General features: G+C 41.6%; 2 non-coding genes across 2 annotated transcripts; both read left to right on the forward strand.

Moving 5' to 3' along the window:
• Positions 1-107, forward strand: LOC112090194. Its single transcript, XR_002901542.1, has one exon. It is a non-coding gene; the product is annotated as a small nucleolar RNA R71 (small nucleolar RNA).
• Positions 108-9258: 9151 nt separating this feature from the next.
• Positions 9259-9368, forward strand: LOC112090137. The gene has a single exon (XR_002901487.1). It is a non-coding gene; the product is annotated as a small nucleolar RNA R71 (small nucleolar RNA).

The following is a 9368-nucleotide window of genomic DNA, read 5'->3' on the forward strand; positions in this document are numbered from 1 at the left end:
AAGCCGTGGTGTGGGCATTGGTTAGTGTAGCTTCTAAACCGTTCCCAAGCTTCACTAAAGCTCTCGTTATTGTGCTGCGTGAAACTTGAGATCTGATTCCTGAGCTTAGCCGTGCGTGATGTGGAAAAGAACTTTGATAAGAACGCCAGTTTACACTGCTCCGAGGTTTGTATAGAGCCCCTCGGTATATTCTTTTCCCACTGGTGTGCTTTATCACCGAGGCTGAAAGGGAACAAGCGTAGCTTGAAGCTATCTTCGGAGACGCCATTTATCTTGGTTAAGTCGCAAACCCGATCAAATTGATCTAGATGCTCGAGAGGGTCTTCTCCAGCGAGACCGTGGAACTTTGAGTTTTGCACCATATTGAGCAGGGAAGCTTTAACTTCAAAGTTGTTGTTTTGAACTGGTGGAGCTTGAATCCCAGCTCGGTATTGGTGCGCATTAGCTTGGTCATTCTCTCCAACACAGATTGGAGGATGTTGTCTCTGAACTTGGGGCGGTGGTGGATGAACATGATGGGCTTGTTGTTCATTTCTATTCGCTTGGTGTTGGTTTTGCTGAGCAAGCCGTTCGTTTCTTTGAGCCTGTTGCTGATTAACATAGGCTTGTTGTTCATTTCTTCCTGCCTGCGCCTGATTAGCCTGAGCCTGGTGCTCGGCTGCCTGAGCCTGTTGCTCCATTCTCTGTTGTTCTGCCATTCCAAGTCTGTCAAAGTGCCGTTCTCTCTCGCGAGCTCGCCTTTCTAATCTGTCGATGTTATCGTCGTATGGGAAAAGCGATCCTGTGCTCCGAGACCTGGTATTCATGCACCTGAAAACAAAACAAGAACTTGGAAAGAAGTTAGTAAAACAAAGGAAACAAAAGCTTGAACTCAAGAACAAACAAGAGACTAATGCTCCTACAAGTTGGCAACGGCGCCAATTGATAACTAAGAGTTTTCAGGCTCTTAGAAGGGTTATCAATCCCCTTGTCAAAGTAGTATAAGGGGTGTCAAACCAAGCTTGTAAACGAGACACTAGCCTATGTCATTTGTTCACTTGAGTCAAGACAAGATGATAAAAGTTTGGTGACGATGATGAACAGGCAAATAAGCAATAAAGTTAAATAAAAGCAGAGATTTAAACTAATCAAGATGCAAATAACAAACAGGTGATTCAGATAATGATAATGAATGATAAAGGCAGAAGCTTTAGACAGGATATTTGACTCGGGTGCTTCCAAGCTAAACTAATGGGTTAATGAACCATTTTTATCAAGCGATTTCATTTAACTTGGAACTCAAGGCATGTTAATCTTCTCATGAAAGCATTAAACATCTAAACTGATCCTCTTTCATACCAAAATCCCTTTTGAGAAGCACGAATCAGTCAGCAATAAGAATCAGTTCAAAAACATCATTTAAGAGAACAAACTATCACTCTCGCGATGAAAGACTCTTAAACCCTTAACCGAGTGGTTCAGACATTTCTACAAACACTTTTGATGCAAGATATGTCTCAGATCTGAACCTCAAGTGATGTGCTTGGATCCAGCCTAGAGATCTCGTCGGTTAAGGAATGAAACATGCAAGACTAGACACCTAAACCCATTAATCTACCTTGAAAGCACCCTAATCTACCTATCTAAAGCCGCTTAAACGACTACTCACTGATCATAACGAGCTCACTAAGTCCTTTGCAAGACGTGTAGCTAGTCATGATAAGGAGTTTGATGTTGGATGACGAAAGAAAATAAAGAAAGAACAAGATTCTCATGCAAAAACGAGATATCGGATTAGATTAATCAGGTTTCACAAAAGAGGCAAGTTCTTAGAGCTAAAAACAGATAAGAGATAAGATAACTAGGTTTTTAGTCTCAAAATGTATTTATAGCAAAGGGAAAGTGTCGCGGGTCAGCCCGGAACAAACCGGGTACTGAACCACCTTCTTGGGTTGATGGGTGAGTGCCACGGTGTGTCGGAAAGTGAAGCCGAGGTTTTCATGCCGAGGCGTGCACGTGAGTCAGGATCCACATGAAGATCTCGTGAAGAACACGTCAAGAACATGCATGAACCCTAGTCTTTGATCTATCCTCACGTGTATGTTCTTGAGCCATTCTGTTCTTGATTCTGGTTTCGTGACAAGGGACCTCAGGATAAAATGTCAAGGGGTCATGATGTCGAGGTGCTTGGGAGAACACAGTCCGGCATGCACGCCGAGGTCATTACACCGAGGTGTACTTTCAACACTTAGTCGTTTCCAGCTTCAGTTCTTACGTATGCATGCCTCGATCTAACCATGCCAAGGCTTTGGCACGAGGTCTAGTCCAGAATACTTCCAAGATATGAGCCTCGACTTGAGTGACGCCAAGGTAAAGATACCGAGGCTTGTGAGAATACTTAGCGCGTATCGCAACTCTTTAAGGCTTGTATCGACCATGTCACCTTCCGGAAGCAGTAACTTTCAGCACACGACTCCAATTGCTCTGGGACCAGTTCCACAGTCAAGATGACTCAATAAGCTCGAACTTTGGTGAAGAAACCATCGGAGCTTGGGGAGTGGAAGGCTTCCTGGATTTAACATCTTTGCGCCGCACTGAAATCACCGGAAAATAGACTTTTAGACCGATGTGAACTCCGGAGACCCTGTCTTCCAAATGCTATGAGAAGATCTTCCATGGATCTCGAACTTTGGTGAAGACCGGGTAAGCTGGTTCGGTCTGGAGGGGCTCCGTCCGCCATGATCTTTGAAGTTCGCCGTTCAGTTCTCGGGTACGCGCGATGCTGGTGAATGCTCCGGAAGCCATATCTTTCTCTCCACTGGTCCGAATTGGATGATTCCAACTGTTCTGGAATCTTTGCTTGGTTATCTCCAACTTTGGTGAAGACCCCGCCAACTGATTCGGACCGGAAGGTTCCCCGGATTGCTGATCTCTGAATTGCGCAGGCAAGGACAACTTTTGGTCGTAAAAACCTTCCTGCGGTAAGAAAAATGGCCGAGGGCTGTGTACCGCAGTAAGCTTTTTGGTCGTAAAAATTCTTGCCTTGGTCAAAAACTTGTCCCGTGGTATTTTTGCACTCGATACTCGATTCTGGCCGATCGGTAAGGTTTTTGGCCGGTAATGAGCGTCCGGTAAACATTTTGGCCGAGGTTTCCGACCAGCCGGTACGAGATTTGGCCGAGAAATTCCTCCAAGCGGTTTTCACCATTTTTGACCCCTTGCTTCACCGTTTTCTTTTCTGTTCCTCTTCTTAGGCTCCAATTGGTCTCCAAAGCTCCTGATAAAGACTTCAAAACATGCAAAACTCTTTGGGACCTAATGCAAGCCCTAAGTCCTATTTTAACGCCTAAAGACTCAATTTACATGAGAAAACACATGATGAGGACTCTATAATGCAATCTAAATGATGTAAAATGGAGACATATCATTCTTCAATAGAGAAGCTTTCTTTATCTCTTTTCTTTACTGTTTTTCATTACTTTTATTAAAACCAATGATGATGTCGAACTCAGCCATGTCTGAGTAGATCCCGTGTTGGGCTTAGGGTTCCCGAAAGGGGCTCTCATAATTGATTAAGACATCTGGGTTTATAGATCTGGGATTTCGACCTGTTCTCTGTTTATTCTTGTTCTTATTGCATGTATGCTTGATTGATCACCTAGTATCTGATCTAGATAGTTAGTGTTGCGAAAGTTTTCATTAAGTATCAGCCCTAGAATGAAACAGGCGATTTTTCCGTAGGAGTGGAAACCTACCTGCGACGAGATCATGAGTATTGACGAGTCTTGTGCAGCTCTTGCGTTCTCTCCCTTCCAGGGCCAGAGTGGAAACCTACTGGTCAGGGTTGCGAGAAACAGTTGGTTATGATCACAACGGTGACGTAGTCATACCGCCGTACTCTAGCTCTAGAACCCATATATTGTTATCCGTCAATTCCAATCTATCTACCTTAGTGTTAAAACCGATTATAATCCCTTAGAGTTCCCAAAAGCTCAGCGTTTTTAGCCATAGTTTACAATTCCATCGATTTTTTACTTGCTTTCTTAGACCTGCATTTCAATTTCCTTAGTTCGTTATTTACTTGCTTTATTTACCTTTCATGCGATATTTTACTTGCCTTATTTTTGTTTAGTTCGATACTTTACTTATTCCATTTGCATTTCATTCGATTTTCTTTACTTGCTTTTTTGGATAGATTTATTTGCTTTCTTTTGTTTTAGTTTAATTCACAAGAAAAACAACCAACCTTTAAAACCAATTTAGTCTAGACATAAAGTTAAAAACCGTAGAAGAATACCAGGCACACAAATCTCTGTGGATTCGATCCCTAAATACTACAACTGATTAGCTGTGCACTTGCGGCTTTCTTTTGTTTTGTTAAGGGTAAAACTTGTTCCCTCACGTAGTTGACACGAGCACGCATCACCTTATACTCGAGTTCTACTGGAAGGTGACATGCTTTTCCGTAAACTAGGTTGAATGGTGTTGTTCCTAACGGTGTCTTGAATGCTGTTCGATATGCCCATAATTCATCGTCAGGCTTGGTAGACCAATCCTTGCGATGAACTGCAGTTGTTTTCTGCAAATTCGACTTGATTTCTCTGTTTGAGATTTCTACTTGACCGCTGGTTTGGGAATGGTATGGAGAAGCAACTTTATGTGTAACTCCATTCTTTCTAAGAAGATTCTCGAAAACTCTGTTGATGAAATGCGATCCTCCGTCGCTTATCACAATTCTAGGAACTCCAAAACGCGGGAATATAACAGACTTAAACAGCTTCATGACGACTTTTGCATCATTGGTGGGACTTGCGACTGCTTCTACCCATTTAGAGACGTAGTCTACTGCTACTAAGATGTATTGGTTTCCAAAAGAAGTAGGAAAGGGTCCCATAAAATCTATTCCCCAGACATCGAAAATTTCGACTTCGAGAATAAAATTTTGAGGCATCTCATTCCTTTTGCTTATATTGCCCATCCTTTGGCATTTTTCGCATCGCGATATATAAGATTGAGTATCTTTGAACAAAGTAGGCCACCAAAAACCTGCTTGCAAGATCTTTGAAGGGGTTTTGAAGGTTGCAAAATGTCCTGCGTAAGACGAGCTATGGCATCCGAATAAAATTCCTTCCATCTCTTCTTCAGCCACGCATCTTCGGAATAACCCATCAGCACATCTCTTATAGAGATAGGGTTCATCCCAAAAATAATGTCTTATGTCTTGCAGGAACTTTTTCTTCCTATAACCAAAGAATTGTGGTGGTTCTACATCAACTGCTAGGTAATTTGCTATGTGCCTAAACCATGGGGTGTTGAAAGCATCTGCTTGTCGCATTAGAGGACGTGGTGGTGCGGTATTGGCATTGGGGGTAGTATCTATTGCATAGATATTTTCTTCTGGCAAACTTTTATTTAGAGGCAATCTTTCTTCAACTCGAATTCGTGAAAGGTGGTCTGCAACTCCATTATCTGCTCCTTTCCGATCTCGAATTTCGATATCGAATTCTTGCAGTAGGAGGATCCATCTTATCAACCGAGGTTTAGCGTCTTTCTTAGACATTAAATACTTGATTGCAGCATGATCAGTATGAACTATGACCTTAGATCCTACGAGATAAGAACGAAATTTCTCAAATGCAAATACGACAGCTAGAAGTTCTTTCTCTGTTGTAGCATAATTGCATTGAGCTTCGTCTAGAGTTCTGCTAGCGTAGTAGATTACGTGCAGTTTCTTAACTTTTCGTTGGCCAAGCACTGCTCCGACTGCATAGTCACTTGCATCGCACATGATTTCGAATGGGAGTTCCCAATCAGGTGCTTGCACGACTGGAGCGGAAACAAGGCTTCTTTGATCTTATGAAATGCGGCTAAGCACTCATCATTGAACTCGAAGTTTGTTTCCTTGCAAAACAAACGCGTAAGAGGTCTAGCTATTTGAGAAAAATCTTTTACGAATCGCCTATAGAATCCTGCGTGTCCTAAGAAACTACGAATTCCTTTTACGTTTGTGGGTGGTTGTCGGCTGGTCATGACTTCGATTTTAGCCTTGTCAACTTCAATACCTTTTCCAGAAATTCTGTGCCCAAGCACGATTCCGTCTTGTACCATGAAGTGACATTTTTCCCAATTTAATACTAAATGCTTATCTTCACATCTTTGCAGAACTTTACCAAGGTTGCCTAAGCATTTTTCAAAAGAAGATCCATAGCCAGAGAAATCGTCCATGAACACTTCCATGAAATCCTCAATAAAATCTGTGAAGATCGACATCATGCACTGCTGGAAGGTAGCAAGTGCATTACACAATCCAAAAGGCATACGTCGGTAAGCGAACATGCCATATGGACAAGTGAATGTCGTTTTTTCTTGATCCTCCGGGCGAATAGGAATTTGGAAAAATCCGGAGTATCCATCAAGAAAGCAATAGTAGGGATGATTAGCTAATCTTTCTAGCATTTGATCTATGAATGGAAGTGGAAAATGATTTTTCCTAGTTGCTGCATTCAGTTTCCGGTAATCGATGCACATACGATGTCCAGTTACTGTTCTTGTAGGGATCATTTCATCTTTATCATTTTTAATGACAGTGACTCCTCCTTTCTTTGGAACAACATGAACTGGGCAGGTGCATTACACAGTCCAAAAGGCATACGTCGGTAAGCAAACGTGCCATATGGACAAGTGAATGTCGTTTTTTCTTGATCCTCCGGGCGAATAGGAAATTGGAAAAATCCGGAGTATCCATCAAGGAAGCAATAGTAAGGGTAATTAGCTAACCTTTCTAGCATTTGATCTATGAAGGGAAGTGGGAAATGATCTTTCCTAGTTGCTGCATTCAGCTTCCGGTAATCGATGCACATACGATGTCCAGTTACTGATCTTGTAGCAATCATTTCATCCTTATCATTTTTAATGACAGTGACTCCTCCTTTCTTAGGAACAACGTGAACTGGGTTAACCCAAGTGCTATCTGAGATAGGAAAGATTATTCCAGCTTCTAAAAGCTTCATAATCTCCTTCTTGACAACATCCATGAGATTAGGGTTTAGTCTCCTTTGACTTTCGATTGAGTTTTTAGCATTATCCTCTAGATTTATCTTGTGCATACAAAGATCTGGAGAGATTCCAGGTATGTCATCAAGTGAATATCCTAAGGCTTTTCTATGCTTTCTCAGCTCAGTCAACAGCATTGTGGTTTCTTCTTCCGTCAAACTAGAGTTTATTTTGACAGGATAAGTAGAATTTGGTCCAAGGAAGGCGTACTTAAGTCTGACGGGAAGAGGTTTAAGCTCAACTTTAGGGGCTTTAAGCTCGCTCCAAGGATCATTAATTGCTGCGGCAGTGTCTTTAGGAGGTGTAGGAATGTTTGTTTGGTCCTTAAGATCTAGATAGTTTAGAGGTTTCCTATAAGTTTCGGACTTATCAAGCATACGTGCGCATTCACTCGAAATTCCTTCAAGGAAATTGCGTTCATCTTTTGCGGGTGAAAGCGTGACACTTAAAGGGTCGTCTAGAAGCAGATCTTCATAGACTTCCTCAATAATTCCGTCTAACTCATCAACCCAACAAATTTTGCCATCCAAAGTTGGTTTATCGAAACTTTTGTTCATGTCAAACTGCATAATTGAACCGGCTAGATGAAGGTCGATTTTTCCTTCAGGAACATTGATTATGGCTCCGGCTGTAGATAAGAATGGCCTTCCAAGAATAAGTGGATCCTTAGGTTCTTTTTCTAGTTCTAGAACTACGAAATCGGTGGGTATGGAACATTTTTCGATTTCTACAGGAATATCTACTAGGATACCTACTGGTTGTCTAACAGAACGATCAGCTAATACTAAAGAAATTTTAGTGGGCTTGAAAGTGTGATGTCCTAAACGTTTTTCTACTGAAAGAGGCATCATGTTTATGCTAGAACCTAAATCACAGAGAGCACGCTCAAAAGCTACATCATTGATGGTGCATGAAAGTACAAAGCTTCCAGGATCATTTTTCTTTTCAGGGATTCGGCTTTGCAAGATAGAACTACATTCATGGGTTATCATCATAACACCTTCTTCAAGAGTTAAAGAATTTGTTAGAATACCCTTCATGTATTTTCTTAAAGCAGGAATCATAGCACAAGCTTCTACGAAAGGTAATTTCACATTTAATTGATCAATCAACTCTTTCAGCTTAGCTTTTTCTTTTTCTTTCTTAGGGGCTCTTAAGGCTCTAGGATATGGAGGTTTAGGTTTATAGACACGAGTTGGTGGAGGTGGAATCGGGTCTTCTCCGAGGATTTCCCGGGATGAATCTTCTCTTACTTGTTCTCTATCCTTCTCTCCTACCACTTCTTTTTCAACATCTTCATTCGTGATTCTTTCTTTTTCTTTCTCCTTTTCCTTACCCTTTTCCTCATCTTCGGGATCTTTAGGAAATTCAGGATCTTTGTAAGCTAATCAACTCCTAAGTGTGATAGCTTTCACATCATCGGAGGGATCTGCTTCACTTGAGCTTTCGAAAGAATTTTCACTTGGCTCCTCTTCAGATTTTTCTAAGTTTTTAGAATTAGTTTTGGCCATTATGCTAAGGAGGGTGGATAATCTTTCATCGAAACCCTTCTGCATCTCTTTTAGTTCAGATCTAAGATCACTAATCTCTTTAGACATAGATTTTTCAAGCTCTAAATTCTTTTTGTTTAGGTTTTCAGCTTCAGAAGAAGGAAAACTTGGATATGGAACAGGATTAGATTGAATAGCCGAGATTGGTTCGGAAGGTGGTGTCCAGGCAAGTTCAGAAGACAATTTCCCGCGCTCAGGTGGCTCACGACCGCGGTGAAACACGTCTTGGCCGCGGTCAGAACCAGCACGACCGCGGTGAAAGCTTGCTTGGCCGCGGTCCGGACGAATGGACCCGCGGTGATCAGAAACGAATGGAAAATCTTGAACTTGATAGACTTCTGCAGTGTTCATCATCCCTTGATCATAAGAATCCATTGGGTTGTCCCAGCCATCAAAGTTACACGTATTGTGTACCTTATTTGGTTGTTGCAATCCAAGATGACTCATTATGTGACGGAGACACTTTATAACTTCCGAAATTTCTTCTTTCTTCTCAGGAAGTGCAGAATTACCAAAGGTTACTTGATTTCGGATGCTGTTGCCTAATTTTTTAATGAAAACGTGAGCATCTTCTACAGATCTAGTTGTGAAATCTCCATTACTTGCTACGTCGAAAGAGTGTCGTAACTCTGGAGTTATACCGCGATAGAAGATACCTAGCAGGTATTCCTCGGCATATCCATGGTGTGGACAATCTCTTTGGTACTCCCTAAATCTTTCCCAAGTATCTAAAAGATCTTCATCTTCTTTTTGTTTAAAAGTTCTTATCTTCTTTCTTTTAAGAGA

This window comes from Eutrema salsugineum, unplaced genomic scaffold (genome assembly GCF_000478725.1).
Source record: "Eutrema salsugineum unplaced genomic scaffold, Eutsalg1_0 scaffold_11, whole genome shotgun sequence".
Taxonomy (NCBI): Eukaryota; Viridiplantae; Streptophyta; class Magnoliopsida; order Brassicales; family Brassicaceae; genus Eutrema; species Eutrema salsugineum.